This window comes from Erithacus rubecula, assembly GCF_903797595.1.
Source record: "Erithacus rubecula genome assembly, chromosome: 2".
NCBI classification, from domain to species: Eukaryota; Metazoa; Chordata; class Aves; order Passeriformes; family Muscicapidae; genus Erithacus; species Erithacus rubecula.
The window spans coordinates 104,675,504-104,694,034 of record NC_136685.1 but is presented as its reverse complement, the minus strand read 5'-3'; the positions used below and the strand labels follow the sequence as shown (position 1 = coordinate 104,694,034).

Sequence of the window (18,531 nt, the reverse complement as noted above, 5' to 3'; positions counted from 1 at the left end):
CCTGGCAGGAGCACACGGGGGAAGGGGGATTTCCTCCTCGCCCTTTTCCAACGCGCGCAGCCGGCAGAGGCGCGCCGGCGCGGGCATCCTCCGGGGGCACGTGTGCGGTACCTGCGGGCGCCGGGCAGCGCCGCGGAGCGTCCGCGCCCGGGGCCGTGCGGGCGGAGCTCCGCGCCCGCGGCCCCGCCGCCCACTTGCCATGCGCTGCCCGCAGCCCTGCGCGGCGGCGGGGGGAGCCGGCGGCTGCGGCCCGGCCCGGCCGGCCCGGCCCGCCCTGCACAGGCGGCGGCCGCCCTGGGGTTTCCCCCGTCCCTGCCGCGTCTCTCGGCGCTGCGGGGGTTGAGGCGGGCGCGGCGGCGGGGGAGGAGGGAGGGGAAGGGAAGGGAGGGGGGAAGGAGGAGCCGCCGCCGCTGTGGGGCGGGCGGGTCGCACACACACACGGACACACACACAGACACTGGCACAGCGTGAGGAGGAGGAGGAGGAGAAGGAGGAGGAAGCAGCCTCGGCGCCTGAGGTAAGGGCGGCGGGAGCGGCCACCATTGAGGCTGGGAGGGACGGGGGGCGGCCGCGGCTCTGTCCGCGGCTTCGCGCCCTTGCTGGGGAGCGGCGCTGCCCGGGCCCCCCCGCGCCGGGCCGTAACCTTGGGCTCCCCCGGCCGCGAGGGACGGGCGCGAGCGTGTGGGGCTGCCACAAACGCTGTGTGGGGCTGCCGGACATGTGGGGCTGCCACGAACGTGTGGGGCTGTCACCTGTGAGGGCATGTCAGCCTGTGGGTCCCTCACACCCCTGTGGGTCTGTCCCGCGTGCGGGTCTGTCACACACGGGTCTGTCACGCATAGGTGTGCCTGTTTGCCATCGCCGCCCGTGTGTGGCACACATGCGGGGCTGTGCACACACACGGATGTCTGCGTGCCGCCCTCACGCGTGTCCGTGTGCTCCATGTCGGGCTCCGGGTGTGGATCCGTGCGTGGGTCCCTCCGTGTGTGCGCCTGGCGGTGGAGTCTTCCCCTCATCCTCGCTGCTGTAGTTTCTGAGTGTATCCGGATTTTGTCAGTGCTGGGCTGTGTGACAAATGTTCCTGTGTAGTTAAGTATAACTTTCTTGCAGTGGGGCTTTTTTTTTTTTTTTTCTTCCTTTTTTTTTTTTTTTTTTTTTTTTTTTTTTTTCCTAGGAGGAAGGCAGGCTCACCTTTGAAGATTGCTTGTTTTCTTTTATATGTATCCAAAGGTCTCTGGGGATACAAGTGCTCCTGTTGCCTCTGTCTGTGTGGTTGTAATTTACAAGACGTTTTTAAATCGCTTAGTGGTAATTTTCAAAGCAAGGTGCAAAAGCAATGTTTCCATTTCCATTCCATAGCCATTCCAAGGCTGTGCTCTGTATTCCATACACGACTTTGAATTATGTGCAGTCGGACACCTGTTACTTAATCCTGTTTATCCTTTCCAGTTACAGTTATCCAGCCTTGTCTACTTTTTTTTTTTTTAATGCCTCAAAATAAATTAAAAATAGTCTTTTATGCTGGCATCTAGTAGAAACCCAGGGATCTAATGCGCTTGTGAGGTATTTAATGTGTGTTTGTTAGGTAATAGTTTCTCAAAGGGGGATGGTTTTAGAAAGTTATAGAATAATCATTATCACCAGGGGAGTTTATATAATGTTAAAGTGTCCATGGGGATACATCTGTAGGAAAAGTGGATGGTAGGGGCTACATGGTATAAAATCCTACACAGCATAAATCTCCAGTGAAGTGTGCATCATCCTCTATTAATACGTAAATAATATTTGTGTTTCTCGAACTTTGCTTGTTGTTGCACCATGGAATTTCCAGTTTAATAATTGGTATTAACGAGGGTCCTTTGCACTGCATTTCAGATGCTGCAGGGGAGCAGATTCTTTCATAACACGTTTGTGTTCAGGGTTGTTTTCTGGAGTTTACCTGAGCAGTCTTAGCAAGCTGATGCTACTCACTTCAGGTTAATTTCTCCAACTTCTGGAAATGTTATGGCCACAGCACATGCAGGCTTTCACAAGATCAAGGGTACCTGATAGTGCCATGTACCACAAAGTAATTATTGTTACATACAGCTGAGCAATTTTGAGTTGTACAGAGACAGTTCTTAAATACAAGTTGAGAACAGATTTATTCCTCCCTGCAACTGATAACTTTGTGAAGTAATTAAAAATAAATTACAGAGCTCTAGGATGAGAATTCTCTTCCACAACCATTAGTACCAGTGTGCCTACACGTGTCAGTTTTGATTCATCTCTTGATGATAGTGCTAAAAACCAGGTATTGATAGGAAAGTCAAACCCCTGGTGAAAAATATAACTGCGTGGCTGTCAAAATAAAATGTGAGGATCTGATTTGATTGCTGGCTGTGGATATGCACTTGGTAGAGTAACAATGCCTTTTATTTTAAAGACATGCACCCACGCACAGGAGCTTTGTTCTAAAATAGTGCTTTCTGTCATGGATTTATGCATAACCTACACTCTGCTTTTTCTTAGAATGCAGAGGAGACAGAGCCTTGAAGGGGAGGAAAGACCAAAAGGGGCAGGAAAGAGAAGTCATTTGAATTTCCTTTGCTGACAGAGGAAATGCATCTTTGTTTTATTTCACACAAAATATTGTGTTGTTTTCACCTTTTCAAAAACAATGGCGAGTTGTTTGGGCTTGATATACTCTGCTGATTTCTGTTGCAGCCTTTGGGCATTTGTTCCAGTAATATCTGGCTGTGATGGTGAACTTGGGGCTGTGCTGGAAGCCTGTCAAGTATTTCTTACAGCTGTGTAGGAACTGATGGCTTAATTTTCACCAGACTTAGGTATACTGTGCTGAGAACTTGTAGGGATATAAGTTTTGTGCTTACCGAAATGACTCATTTTGTATTTCTGTTTCATATTTTGTCATTTTTTGTGCATTTTGGGCTTTTTTGAATTGTTCAGTGGTTTGCTTTCCTTGGTGGTTTTAACAGCTCAATTGCCATTCCTTCCTCTTCGTAATTTGCCAGAGACTGAAGTCTGAAACTGCTTTATATTTTAATATTTTCCTTAAAATTGAATTAATCCCTTTTCTAGAGGAAAGGGAGGAAGGGACAGAGGAGTACTTATGAGAATTTTAGAAATGAGAACCAAAACTTAATGCAGGCATCTTACCTAAGACAGACTACTTATGAAAATTGTACCTCATTGATTTCGGAGAAGGCTGGTTTCCTCTGTAGTTTCAATCATCTGTCCCATTAGATTTTGGGAAGTGTTGTAAATTGGTTTAGAAGTGAAATTTTCCAAGTCATAAAATCTCTGGTTGGTTGTTAGTGGAAATCATTACGAAGGGTTGCATAAGCATTATTTGTAGGATGGCTAATCAGCAGCCTGGGCTTAGTTCCATTCTCTAATAAAGAGATGCATTGTGCTACTTCAAAAATTGCAAAATTGATGGCTTGAGTACATTTACTAATTTTGCAAGATATGTAATGCATCTGGTTTGGGGAAGACTCTTTGATGTCTGCAGAAGTTGCACATAGTGGAGGTGTTTATGATGCAGCCTGTTAACTCTTCAAAAGTTTTTTTGATTATACTATTTAGGACATCTTATTCTTATGAAAGACTCATGCATAGCACCACATCAAAATTACCAATGTGCATGCATCAAAGGCTCAGATAAATTTTATTCAGCAGGACTTCCTGGGAGCAGGTTTTGTGGTCCTCTTGCTTCTGAAGAAAAAGAATGTGATTTTTGGACTTTGTATTCCAAAGAGTTGACCTGTAGAGGGTTACAATATAGGATAGGGTAGGTTAGGATATCAGTGGTATGAATACCAAAGGTTCTGTGCTTTGGTACTAGCCATCCTGCTTTGCTTATGTTATGCCCTTTGAACACTAAATTAGTGAAAATCTATCTTGTTACTCCTCAGCTATCTTCTTATGGTGGTAGTTCTTTCTGGAAGTTTAGTAAATGTGGCTAAATAGGCTTGTGAAACCATGGAAAAAGTCAGATTCCCAGCCATTCTGGAATGAATTTGTTAGGCTTAGGAGTAAATTCCTTGCTCCAGAAAGACATGCTGATGTACCTGAGTGCCTGGACTAGGGTGCCACAACATGGGAAACAGCACCAGAGCAGCCCTTCCCTCGCTGTCCTTGGAGCTCTGATGCCGGGAATCTGCAATTTTCAGGGCAAGACGTTCCCAGGCGGCTTCTGCAAGTCACAGAACTAGATGGTGCAGCACAGCTGTGGCTTTGGAGATTCCTCTCCAGCAGAATTCTGGGTGATGGGCTGTTGATATCTTCCCTGCAGGGATCTTGGAGGAAAATCAGTACTTGCACTCCCTCCTTTGGAAGACCAGCATCAGTTTGTACGAGGTAGTGAAGTGCTGTGGCTTCTTCTGTCAGTTTGCCTTCCAGGTCATTCTACGTATCAGCCACTGAAAGAAGTATTTGTTAAAGCTGTACCTGTGCACCAGCAGAAGAGGCTTGATTTTTTTGGAGGAGAATGAGACAAAATCTTCATCTTCCTCTCCTCTGAAGAGCCTTCCGGTTTAATATGAAGTCATAGTGTCCTTCCCTTGTTACTAGTTTTGGATAAATGTGAATGTTATAATGTTTCCTTTCACCTTTAGGGTTCTAAGAAACACTAGTCAGTGCTCCTGTGGGAGAGAGCCTGTTCCTGGGGAGCAGTGCTGGTGTCACTGAAAGGTTAGGTTAATGTGGTATATCTGCTCATGAAAAGGGAGAAGTACAAGGTATCCAGCTTTTAAGGCCCTTGCTTTTTGCACTGCATAGGTTTCTGTGGCAGATGAGGCTGCTACTTGGATTTCTTTGTGGTTTCCTGTTCTTTTCCATTGCCAGTCAGTGTTGTTAAGCTCAGTTGTGATCCTGTCCCACCTGTGGCTGGTAGCTGGCCATGGGACAGGCAGAGCATGGATACAGCATGGAGCATCCCTTGTCCTCCCCTGTTTCATGACCACCTTGTAGATGAATCCATAATCTGACTTGATGCAATTGCTCCATGCTGCCTGATAAAAAAATCTATTCTATAACCCATAAGTGCTCCTAATTCCTCATAGTGGGTCTCTCACCTTTCCTTATGCCATAGCCAGGGATCAAAGTGCAGGTTAAGAAGTTGGTTGGAGCTTTCATACATCCAAAATTAGGGCTTTGCTTTCCATTTTATACAGAATGTGTAATTGTACCACCATGAGGCTGTACACCTGTAGAGCTAGGAGTCCCTTGTTTGATCTTTCCTCAGAATAAGAGCCTGTTCTTTCCCCAGGAACACAACTGGGAGCTTTAGGCAAATGAGGTGAGACAGGCTGTTAGGAATGTGCTCTATTGTAAGGTCTGTTTGCAGAGTGGTTGAAATTGGTGTTGCTGAAGTAAGGACGTGCCTTTGCTCTCTTGATTCTGAAAGAAACTGGTTCTGTTCAGTTGACTTTGGAGCTCTCAAATTTTAACTTCCCTTGTGAGTCAACCTTGCAACCTAGAAGACCTTGAGCAGATGTCTAACATTACAGAATCTCAATTTAAAAGGGACTGTTCAAATTAAGTCCTCTATATTGCTCCTTCTCAGATGTTGTCCCAATAGACCATTTACTTGAAAACTCTTAATCTAGTCTTGGTGTTTGTGTTCTGTTGTTTTTATGTGCAACACCATCTGAAATTATGAAGATAAAAATTTACAAATGTCATTGAGCTATCAAATAGTTATATGAAAGGAATTTATGTCTGCAGTTGGTCTAGCAATATGTCACCCAAGAGGGAGTATATATTCAGCTTCAGAAATGTTTGGGTGCACTTTAGCAAGGAGGAAATGGGTATGAAAAAGGTATTAAAGAGCAGGCTCTTTATTCTTGAAGTTACAGATAAATTTCCCTTTGTAACTATTTCCACATTCATCCTGAGCACACACACACTCCTGCAGACTGGAAATAATCAGCCAGGAGGTCAGTGACTAATAAAGGGGGCAAAAGAGAATAAGGACTTGAAAGGTTAATAAGGAGCATCTCTTGGATTCCAATGATCTAGAGTGTCCATGATCCTGTGAACACTGATGATGTGGAAAATAGCAAGTAATAATAGGGATTCTGTGAGATATAAGCTGTGGTCTTGAATGAGATAGGTCGGATGAAAAAATGTCTCGTATCAAAGTGGCATTTTTTTCCTCCTTCATCTTGTAGACCATTCCAAAAACGAGTTTTTATGTTCCCATTCTTCTACTCCTTGAACACATTCATTTCCCCTGCCTAAAATTGCCATGTTTCTCACATTTGCCTTTTGGTTTTCTTCTTTGGGGATGTCCACTGTTGATGCTGCTGCATGTGCTGTACTTGCTGTACGTACGGATGTTCTGTACTCTCCTCTCAGCCGAGGCTGTGTGCTGGATCCAGGGTGCTTGGCTCCATCTCTGCCATCAGACTGCTACTGCTAAAAGGAAACAGAGGGAGGAAAGGAATTGATAGCTGCAGTGGGAGCCTGTTAGTTTTGAAATACACAGATTAGGATAATTAGTACAGAATCCTTCCCGGTGAAGTGTGAGTTGAAATGGAATATGAATGCCTTATTGGGAAGTAGGAAATAAAGCCATGGAGTGGTTTCTTTGGCAAGGCTAATGTGATCTGTTGAACCCAACAGAACTGGTATAATTTTTTTCTGTGAAGAACCACAATCATGGAAAGAAAAGCATTTCTGAAGAAGGCGGGGAGAGAGGCTGATGAATTCTCTGTGGGTTTTTTTTCAGAGATCAGAAGGAAGCACAGCTCTGTTAAAGGAGAGGTTGGGTAGCACGGTGTGGTGACTGCAAGGCAGGCAGAGGCTGTTGCATGATTTGATTTTACTACTTGTTTTTCAGATATAGTTCTTGAGGATTAGTGCAGATTAATTGGGTGCTCTGGTGGATTTGGAGAGCTGTACTGCATGTCTGACATCAGCAAAGAATAGACTGAGTAATTATTGCTTTCTGGTCTTTCAGCCTGTGTTATTTGTGTACTGCTTCCCTGGCAAAATATGCTTAGGAATAGTTGTCATACATTAAATGACAAGGGAAGATGGAATGTGGTTGCAGGTATATCAGAGCAGATTGCAAATGAGCTGCTGCAGTCTGGAGCTGTGAGTTGCAGGTAACGTGGATACTTTGGCACCCCTGCTTGGCTTGTGGTTCTCACACTGGAAATCTCCTGTATCCGTGGATGCTGCAGGTGCCTTGGAGCTCTCGGAAATTCCCCTCAGCGTGTCTGCCATCCCTCACATGATGCGCTTATCTGCTTTGATTGGAGAATCCCCGGGCTGGAGGAGAAGGTGGGGGCTTGGAGGGGCGGGGAGCGATGTGACCTGCGAGAACAACAGAGGGCTCAAATAGGGCAGCCCGGGCGGGAGGAGGCTCAGCTGCGGCTCGGTGTCCCGGGGCTGCCGGTGCCTCATTCCCCCAGGCACAGCAGCTGGGGCTCGGGGACCCTGGTGGCCTCTGCTCGGTAGGGCCGGCAGGAGCAGCCCCCGTGTGCATCTGCGTTTGCCCAGGGGAAGGTCCTGGAATCTCTCTGCTGCGACTGAACTGATACAGAGATTCATTTCCTTTTCCCCAAGCCCTTCAAATCTGGCAGTGTGTAGCAGAGTCTGGCTGTTCTTTTTGCTGATGCTCTCGGTTTTGGCTGTGAAATACAGAGTAGCTTTTTGATGACCTGTGACTATACCAGGTGGCCAGGAAGATAAATAACTTCTGAGAAGACCTTGGCCCAGGTGAGGACAAACTGGACAAAGTTTTTTTTTTTTAGTTGTACAGGTTGCTGCTTTTCTGCATTCACACATCATTGGTATGATGTTACTTTTGTCAAGCAGACTCCTGTCTACTTGGAGGAGTCCTAAAGTATTGTGTATGTTTGGCTCTGCAGGCTTTTAATTTTTTTGTTTGTTTTTCTTAACAAGCTGAGAAAGTGCTGGAATTGGCATATGTGCCAAGCCTGGTAAACAGATGTTGATAAAATGATCTCCTTTGAGATATCCTAATGAGAGCATGAGCTGAACTAGAAGAGCCATAGAAAAATAGTTGGTGTGCTATTTCATCTGTGTGTCTTTATACAAGAAAATGTCTTAAATTATTCTTTGCATCAGATAACAGAGGTATTTGCACTGCTTTTAAGGGCATAATACCATCTTTTCCCTGTGGAATTAATGAAGAATGACACCTTGGAAAGAAGCACGTGGTACTTAACTGGGGGAGTTAATGAGTTGGCACGGTGGGCTCTGTAACCTGTGTGGGTGCTTTGGAGGGTGGATGTATGGATTGTGTGCTTGGGAGAGAGAACCCCCAAAGGCACTCCTCCCTGCTAATGGTGAACACAAATCCAGCAGGGACTGAAGGTGCACAGAGGCTTGGAGGGACAGGAAAAGGCAACAGCAGGATCAATCCTCTGCATTTTGCTTTTATCTCTAGAGAATTGGGTGATCATCACTGTGGAGAAATGCTGGGTGCTGTTCCTATTGCAAGTTTCTGTTTGCTGGGTATGGAAGGGATAAATCTTCAGCTCTGCTGGTCTGGTTGAGTTCATTTGGAAGAATTCTTACTAATGAAGTTTTGTAGTCCCTGTGTGGATAGAAGAATCACAGCTTACTTAAACCATTATCTGGTAGTCTAAACTATATAAAAAAACTTAATATTCTCTGCTGCATCTTCATTTCCAGTGACAAATCTTTTGTAGTCTCAGAAAAAAGATGACCTGTTGGGTTTTGGCAGTTGATTTATTCAGGGTTTTGGGCAACATTTTTTTAGGTTTTGTTGTTTTTTTTGTTTTTTTTTTTTTTTTCTATTTTTTAAGACAAAAAAATTTGTTCTTCTTTTTAATGATTTTTTTTGTTTGTTTTGTGTGGATTTCTGTGTGTTAGTTTCTTACAGCTTTCATCTTTTAGTGATGAACTAAAACCATATAAAACCTAACTGCATTTTCAGATGTGGAAAAATCGAAATACATGTTTGCTGTAATTCTTTGCTATACAAACACATGTATTTATTTTGCATTTTAAAACACATGAGGTGAAAGCAATACTTTACAGAAGCAGCTGTGAATTGGCATGAAATAGATTATTTCTGAAAAAAAGTGAGCTTTATTGCTGTGTTTTTGGTTTTTTTAATGGAGTCTGTGGCACTTCAGTTTTCAAAACTGAATCAATCTGCCAAGAAGTGCATGCTCTGATTTATATACCTTTGATTTAGTTAGGCTCAGTTAATAAACAGTGCCTGGTAATCTTCCCTGATCTCATCCTGCTTTAATTTTTAATTTACCCTTGAAAAGACACTGCTCACTTTAATCTGTAACAACCACCTCCCCTCCTCACAGTAGAAAGACTGAATAATAATATTGTGAAAACAAAGATCTAAGTGCAGCTCTCAGATATCTGACACATTAAAAACATCAATTGAATTGATCTGAAATTATGTGGAAAAACATACAGGTAGTTTTTCAGGTAATTTTGAATCATCAAATGATTGATTCCATGAGTGGTTTTCCATGATTCAGGTGCTGAGCAATGTGGCAATACTTTCAGGCTTTTGAAAACTGGAAAACAGTTTTTGATCCTCACTGGTAGAAATGGCAGAGGAAATTGCATGGCTGTGTTAAGAGTTAGATGATTTGGTTTTAAGGAATTGGCTTCATCCCACTGTAATTTAGTGTCAGAATGTTTTCTGGGTGTTTTCATTTTTGGTTTTAAGTGCAATTGTTTTCTTTACAGGAGGCAATAATACTAGAAGATATGAGGCTTTTTTTTTTTTTTTCCAAGTCTTTTAGTGGGTGTAGTTTTTGAATTATTTAACTTACACAGAAAAGTTGAGTTGGAAAAGATCTCTGAAATCATTGGATCCAATCTATGATGCAACATCACCATGGCACTGAGTGCCACATCCAGGCTTGCTTTAAACACCTGCAGGGATGGTGACTTCACCACGTCCCTGGGCATCCCATTGCAATGTTCAATCAGCCTTGCTGTGTCTAAACCTCCCCTGGGGCAGCCTGAGACCAGGTCCCCTTGTCCTGCCACTGCTTTCCTGGGAGAGCAGGCCAGCTCTCACCTGCTTACAAGGGAATTGTATTCCCTCAATAAAGGGATACATCTAAAAGAACAGCCTGAACCTTTAGCAGCATTGAAATGCTCATTATGACCTTCATGAATAATTTGGAATTTTAACCAAAACATGGATCTTGAAGGTGTTGCTTCATCTGGATCATTTGAAAGATCTGTGGAAGTAAATATCAGAGTAACGTGTCGGTTTTGTTTTTTGCTTTTCTTTTTAGGAGCTGTAAGACTATATATGCAAAAATTCCAAAATTCACTGATGATATTTTTTCAGGTGAGCTGCATCTGTTCCATAAAAAGTAATTGGTAATTTAAATTATAACCACTTTTCTGGTGATATTTCTTGATTTCATAAACCATTACCTGAAATCCTTCAGTTAGTGGAAAGCCACCTTACAGTTTAAATTAAAAAGTGCTTCTGTATACGTGAATATCACATTAATTAGACAAATAAATTTCTGGCTACCTTTCTTTTTGTAGAAATTGATGAAAAGATAATGCTTCTCAGTTAATTTAAAATAATTTAAAAGAAGTCATATTTAGACATGACTGGAAGTGGATGAATCCTTTTCTTCCTTCCATCTCTTCTTCTCTCCCATCTTCTGCTATCATCACATCTTGGGTATTAGAAATTTAAAAATGTTGTCTAAAGGGCTTTGGCAGGGAATGTTTTGCTTATCTCAGTGGTCTTCTGTCCAGCTGGTAATTAGCACTTCTCTTAGTGACTGAAACATAATTTTAACAAGATTTGGCTCTTCCTTTTCAGCACTGTCTATTGACAGAGCGTGGGTGTTGCAGGCAAGTAACCTGCGTTGATTTGAGCCTTGCATCTCAAAATTCAATTCAGAATCTTCCTGCCTCATCTAAGGGGCCTTTTGCATGCTTGTTGAAATTTATCTGCTCTTTTTTACTGTGATACTGTTGTGACTGGGTTTGTGCATCTGCAGTTTTATCAGGGATGATTCATAGGCCAAAATGGTGTTAGTCCACTTAATGCTTCATTCCTTTCCCCTTTCAAAGGGAAAATAATGGGAAAAAAGCTTTTCTAACTGATAGATAATAGCTTCTCTTTTATTTTTTGCCAGTGTGTTTTTGTTTTTTCCTTTTTGTTTTTTAAATCTTGAAATTTGACCTGACAGAAGAAAGGTAATGAGAATCCAAATAGTGTCAAGACTTGGCAGGGGAATTTGCCATGTATGAGGGAAAAATCTGACCTGAGTATAGCACACTGCAAGTGCACAAACCCAGCCCTTCAGAGCTGGAGATTGATTAAATCAGGAGTTTTTGCAGGTGAAATAGTTAATTTGGGAACTTAATTTCTGGACTTTATTTGTTCCCTGTGGTCTCCACATCCAATGGGGACTGTGTTTATCCCTTCCAAAGCAAAGTGTATATCCACAAAGTTGACTTAAGTTGTAAGTGGAAAGCTTTCATTTTTAAAGATGGTGGAGTTTTAGATGACCATGTTGAGACAGATTTAACTTCAAAACTAATTTTTAGCTTCAGCAGAGCAAGGAGTGGCTGTTAGGGTACTTTTAATCCTGTAGGAGGAATGCTGATATTCCTGAACTCTTGGTGGCACAGGAGAGGGGCCCAGACAGAAAGCTATTTGTTGCTTGGTATTGTTTTGGTAATTCCACCACCTAGTCCCCTTTCCCTCTCCCCCTGTCTTTTGGGTATGGGCACAGCTGGTCACACTTCAAAAATTCAATTTCTTTGTTCTAAAGCAGGACTTGAGTTAAACACAGTAAAACACACACCCTCACCCACAGTGTTCTGATTAGGCATTTTTCAATATCTATCTTAAATGTCATGATAATGCCTGGCATCAAGGCTCACTGTTTTGTGCACCACAAGATCCAGAGCAGATTTCAGCAGTGCACATCAGAACAAGTGCATAATTCCAGCCTGAAAGTATGAACTGAAGTACAGCACAATGTAAATGTCAGCTCAGGAATGTGAGGTAGGTTTGGTATGATCCCTTAAGGATTCTTTGTTCATGGCCTAAATTGCAAGGTTTCTGGGGCAGGGACTATCCTTGCATTATTTATTTTATGGCATTTATTCTAATGCAGTCTTTATTTTTTATTTAACCTGCTTGATGCTGATTTGCTGATACATCAGACGAGAGAATACACTGCAATACAGTGTTTTTAATTAGAATATATGTACAAGAGTGATACATGCAGGTTAAAAAGAAAGGGCATCCATGTTGTTCAGTTCAATGTGCTGAAGTACCTAAGGGTATAAAGCAGCTTTCAGACTATTTCATCTCTTTATATTGCAGTTGTTGAGACCATTTTTAGCATGGCTAGATGACTTCCCCAAAGCCTGTAGCCCATGTGTGTTAGCAACAGGGATCCTGATAAATTACTTCTTGACCTTGACTTGGAAATCAAAATGTAGCAAATCAGGGACATGGACACGCTCCACCAGGACAAACTCCCAGGGGGGCAGATTAATGTATGGAGCAAGGCATTGCTTGCACTGCTCACACTCACATGCCATGCAGTATTAGAGGCCATTATCTTTAATACCTTTGTTATGCAACAGATCCAGTTTTGATTTGTACCCAGAAAGAGCAAAGTTTCAGTTTTAGAAGCACAGCCTGTTATAGGACATTTATCAAGCATGTTTTGCATATGGACATTGACAGCAGTCTTGCAGCAGAACTGGCAATGTGCTTCTTGGTGGTGTTTCTAAGTTTGAGGATTCCCTGTGTAAATCTTTTAAGTCAGAACATAACTCAGGAGCACCTTTTTCTTTTTCTATTAATTCCTTTGGCAATGATATGGACATAGTCTGAATCAGCAAGGCTGGCTTAAAGGGACACTCAAGTGGAAACTATATGTATGTATAAAAAAGAATTTTCTTTTGCAAATAATCAAAGTAGCTGCAGATATTAGGCCTACTACTAAACATTTGAAAACTAATTTATATGTGTTATGTCATTTCTGTTTCCTCCCTCTCTCTTTGTATTCTGTGAAAAGCACCAAACAGCAAACCCTGAACAAGCTCAACTGCACAGTTGGATGAGAAAAGAAATAGAAGGGGCTGGGCAGAAACTGCAGTCTTACAGAGCATAGATCCAGAAAGATGTTTCAGCTATGCTAAAAATTATTTACACTTTGCAGTCTTGCAGCTCTCGGTGATCTAACAGTGGTTCTGGAATCTCTCTTTTAGGCGTTGTACATATTTGTTAAAAATGCTCCTTCACCCAAAGAATTTATTGCACTGGAATAGGAGGAGCCTAGAGCTGAACACAGTTTTTGGTATATAAGCAACAGAATAGAAGTGTGAAACATTTCCAACTACATGTGGTTAAGATCAGCCTAAAAATTCAAGCTGCATGTTTTAATAATTTTTGATCAAGTGGGACTTCAAAGATTTTGACTTCCCTTTAAAGTGTAAATTTTTGCATTGGACAATGTAGCACAAGCCAGCACTGGCTGCCATCAGATGAGATTTGCTTCAGTGCAGCTGGCAGCATCAGGCCCAGGATGTTTGCACAATGAGGCTTTGTAAACCTCCTCTGCAGAACTGCAATGCTTTGATCTGTTTACTGGACAAATCCAAATTAAACTGATGTCTCCTTTTTTTTTTTTCTTTTTTTTTTTTTTCTCCTTAGGAGAAACTAGCACTCAGGAAATCTGGCTGACCATATCAGATTTTGCCCCAAGAAATTGCATTAGTTTGAAAAAGAGGCATTGTACTCCCAGCTTAATGTTTAAACTCAGTGTCAAAACGTTAGGGCAGAATAATGCACACCGATAATGCAAATGGTTTTCTTGGGTGGATTTCAATTCCTGTGCTAGTATCTGGGAGAATATGTTTACTTTCTTGCATTGAAATACCACGCTATTTCCATCACAGTAATGCCACTTTCAGCTAGCTGGTTGCAGCCAGGTACAGCGATAAGAAATCAAAATTGTTTTGAAATGTATCTCTGTTTATTACAGTGTAACTTTTCTTTTATACTTCATATTATCCAGTGACTAAACATGTTTACTTTAAACGGGCTATGTGTTCCAGGTGGGTAGAAGCAAAACAAAAGTGCATTTTGAGCCAGTTGTAATTAAATTTCAGCTCTGTATATTTTGTCAAGACAAGAAAAGCTGCTGGCATTTAAACCTTGCAATGCATTATGGAGTGACTGCCAGTCAGATCCTCCTATGGAATTAAAAAAAAATTGGAAAGCAGAGTGAGAAAGGGGAAGAGAGATTTGTGTGAATTAAATGACTACAGCCTGTGGTTTGCCAGGCTCTTTTGCTTTTGTTGATGATGTCTGGTTATGTAAACTTCTTCCCACCACTTTCTTCTTGAACTTGCAGCAAAGTGGTTTTGTGTGGTGTAACATCTGCTGGCATGAAAGTGGTTGTAAATAAAAAAACTCTTTACTGTGCAACTCAGGAGGAAGGAAATAAAGGATGGAAAGGAGCATCTCTAGAAACACAGATGGCTTTAGTAGTTGATAATGTTTTATGATATAATTTTAAAAATATGATTGCCAAAAAAAGGGGATTGTGTGAAGGAGCTGAATGTATTTATTTGTACTTTTGGAAGAGTTTGCTGTTCAACTTTCCTGGAGGAACATGTCCAGTGTGATCAGCCATGCACTTTCCCAGGAGTGATGGGACCAAGAGGTTTCCCTAAAATGATGGGCCCATTCTGTGTTATTTTGCACTGTGCAAAATAATCTTGTATTATAGTATGGTATGTAATTATCTCAGTAAATATACAGGGGGAAAAAATAATGCTGCTTAATCCCTTTCTCTTGCAGTTGTGGAGGATTGGGATAAAAAATATCCCAACATGCAACGTTAGAGCTGCTGGCCTACATTTTAGAGTGAGATTGGCAAGGAGCAGGCTCCCAGTTTCTGGAACACAGAGTACATCCCAAAAAGAATGATTAAGCTGCCGTAGGATTTATGTGATGATGCTGAGCTTTCCCTGGAGACATCAGATTTTATCTTAGTGATATGAAGTGCTAGCAGCTGCTGCCTTGCTGGCCTGAAAGGAGTATCCATCCTCTTCCCATCCTGTCACCTGCTGCATTGGCTGCTTGCTTTCCATGTTGGAGTCTAGGCCTGCTCCTTCCTTTCTGTTCTCTTTGAATTATGGTGAGGTACCCTTAAACTTTACTCTTGGTTGGAGTGCAAGTTTTTATGATAATAATTAATTTCATTGGCCCAAGCCGAGTAAAAGCATTTACCCATAATTGACCTGGATTCTTTGTAATGCTGTAAATGAAGTCTTGGATTGTTAATGCTTTCATCAGCAGAGAGTAATTTCATAGATTGAAAACCTCTTAAACTGCAGCATGATGATTTTGGTTCCAGAGAATTACTATAGATGACTAAAAATTGAGTACAACTTCCCCTCACCCCTCCAAAAAGTAAAAAACAAAACCAAAAAACTTTCCTAAACCATAGGTAAAATTCCCTGCAGGAGCTGTAAGATAATATATAATTACATGCAAGACACACTGAAACTCTGAGTCAAATTGCAGATTGTGTTTCTTGGTGCTATTACATTTGCATACTGATAAGAGTTTGTAGTAAGTGTTCTATATGGCACAAGTGCTGCTGTTGTTTATTGCTAGGCTTAAATTATGTGGGGTTTATCATATAAATATAACTGATTTTCTGTAGAAAATGGTCTAAAAGATTATATTATGTACACATTATTTTGGAGGGTGTACTTTATTATCAATTGATATGCTTTTCATGAAATGGAATCTCTGGGCTCCAAGTACTTGACATCTCTGTGAAAATAATCTGCCTGTTTCAGGAGGGCAGTGTCCTGAATCTTGCTCAGTGAACATCAGGGGGTGATTTTATCTTTCAATTTAGTTATATGCACATTGATCCTGAGTCAAGAACTCTTGATTCAGGATTTCATGGCTGGAGGCAGATTTAGGATTTAAGAGTGGGTTGTGTGTGGTAGTAGTAGGATGCTGTGAGCTCTCTTTGATTAATAATTTCTGGCTTAGTGAAGCTGAATGCAGCAGCCCTTGGTACAATTCTGTGGTTTATGAAAGTGATTTCCATCATGGTATTCCTATGGCTGTTAATTGTGTTTTGCTGTGTGGTTACCTGCTTCCTTTGTCTGCTTTGGGAGTCATACTGTCAAGTTTTTATTTACTTAGGATAAAGGGCCATCTGTGCCTGTAGTCAGTGCCATCCAGGTCAGAATCAGTGCAGAAAAGGTGCAGAGCTATCTGGTAGCTGAAGATGCTGCTGATCCTGTGGGTGAGTACACAAAATGTTCCAGAAAGATATGCCAGAGGCTCAAATTATGTAATGCCTGGAGCAGGAAGCCACCAAATTATGTGTGGAGTGTGTCAGCAGCAACAGACTGATGTCCCTGGCAAGGCTCCTCTCCAGGAAGGAGCTGGGCTTTCTCAGAAGCCTCCCAGCAGAGTGAGCGATGTGGCAGCGAGGCCCTTGCAGAACAGCCTGGCCCGTGGAAGGCAGAGTGCTGACACCACATCCCTCAGTGTGGTTTCCTGCCCCCAAGTGCAAGAATGACAGGGAATTTTTCAGGTTTTCCCTTTGCCTTGTGTGTTTGCCTCTTCTGTTGCTTTGGGTTTTTTTTCTCCTTACTCTTAGATCCTGAAAAAAAAAAAATAGAAAGAAAGAAAGGACCTTTTTAGAAACTACACATCCAGATTAGGGATATACAGGCAATTCATGCCTGAAAAATGTTAACAGTTGTGTGTCTAAAATTAACTAATGAGCTATGGTTGAAGTTTCTTTTTGGCACAAAATGAGTGAAGGTTTGGTAGGTAATGATCATTTCAGTATATTGACAGACTAAAATTGTCATGTTTAAATTAAGACTCTAATGGTCTTTTCTAAATTGGGTACTTGTACTTTGCTTCTAATTAGAATGAGGCAAAAGGTCTTTATTGGAATTCTAAAGTTATACTCTGGGTAGCTGAAGGAGGTGATTATCTTAACCAAGTGTCCATCAATGGGAAAGTCATAGACTTGCAGGAGTGTGTTCCTGACAGGTCATTCTCTCACTCATTTCAGAGTGACAGGTGAAAAAGAGCCTTGAATGATGGATCCCTGTAGATGAAAACTTGTTTTCTGCTTGAAAATAAAAAGAAAAGAAAAAAAAAATCTGTTGACAAGCCCAGAATCTTGAGGAAGGTCATCCATCCTTTTGAAGGATTATTATGATTTTATTTTTACTTTTGCAAAAGTACATGCTCTGGTAGGAGGCTAAGTCATGAAGAGAGGGGAAACCCATGGGGTGTATTTAAGGTGACAAGAAAGGCCAGGTGACAAGTGAAGAAACACGTTGTGCTTTATTGAACAGTAGTGAAGAAATGTGTGTTGTGGCCAGAATGGACACTGGACACATCAGAATTTGATGCCTCTACACCTGCCTTGGTGTTCAGGTGCAGCTGAAATCCTGTGAAATCTGGGTGGGTGTTCAAGAAGCAAGGAACATCAAATCAAAGATCCTTTGCAAAAAGACCCCAGGCATCAAGGTACTTAGGACCAGCTTATTCACTTTTTAAACAAAAAAAAAAACAAAAAAACAAAAAAACAAAAAAACCCAAACAAAAACCAAACAAACAAACAAAAATTCTTTCAGGCATGAGAAAAATGAAAATTGTAGGGTTTTTGTATTTTAGCCTTTACACCCAGCTCTGGAATGAAGGGGAAACCTGAGGCTGCAGCCACTGTCCATTCCTCCATCAGTTGTCCTCTTACTGGGAGTTACAAACTGCTCATTGTTTCTGAGAGTGAGACTTCACTCTGTGTCTGTGTTTCCCTCAAAGAATTTACAGTCTTGCTGAAAGGGCCACTGGAGATTTTGGACACAAACAAGCTTCTGAAGAAATACTTAACTGGTGAAAAGCGATTTTTGGTATTTGCATAACTAAAAAGAAACTGATTTTCTTCATTAAATTTATGAGACTGTACTCATGTGTTTACATGGAACATGAGAAATTTCAGGGCCCAGTGGCAATTCTGCCCAGAAAGCTGTAGATGATTAAAACCAGTTGGGAAGCAGGTTCTGTTTCTGGTATGTGCATTAGGGATGGTGGGATGCTCCTGATTCCAGTGGAGCTGGGCTGGATCCGACACTGATGTAACCCTGTTGAAATCTGACCGCAATCTGCAAGAGAACAAAAATGTCTGAGGTGCATCTCTCCTTGCAGACTAACAGAGTAATTTCTATGTTTGAAAATATCCTTGTCATGTCTTTGTCTTCCCAGCACAGACGTGTTTTGAACAGGGAGTTTATTTCAGCATGAAGTTGGCTCTAGCTGACCCAGAAGTAGGTGTAAGGATGCTTTTGTGTGAAGCTGTGAAGTCCTGGAGACCCAGTGAGATCTTGTCATGTAATTATGAGCTGCTGAGGTCAGTCTGAAAGTGCACCAGCAAAATGAGAGAGTTTGAGGCATTAAAAAAGTAATTTAAAAAAAACAACCAAAACCTGAAATCACTG

At 41.8% G+C, this 18,531-nt stretch overlaps 1 protein-coding gene across 5 annotated transcripts in view; it reads left to right on the top strand.

The window, feature by feature from the left end:
* Positions 1 to 365: 365 nt before the first annotated feature.
* The window catches only part of PLCB4 (phospholipase C beta 4), a 182,301-nt gene continuing 164,135 nt past the window's right edge, over positions 366 to 18,531 (top strand). For 4 of the 5 annotated variants that reach the window (XM_079298543.1, XM_079298538.1, XM_079298541.1 and 1 more), the window contains exon 1: positions 366 to 517. The gene's annotated coding sequence lies outside the window, so the exon portion shown is untranslated. Of the gene's footprint in view, positions 518 to 989; positions 1,067 to 18,531 lie in introns of those variants that run through there. The other variant, XM_079298539.1, reaches the window with a different exon arrangement.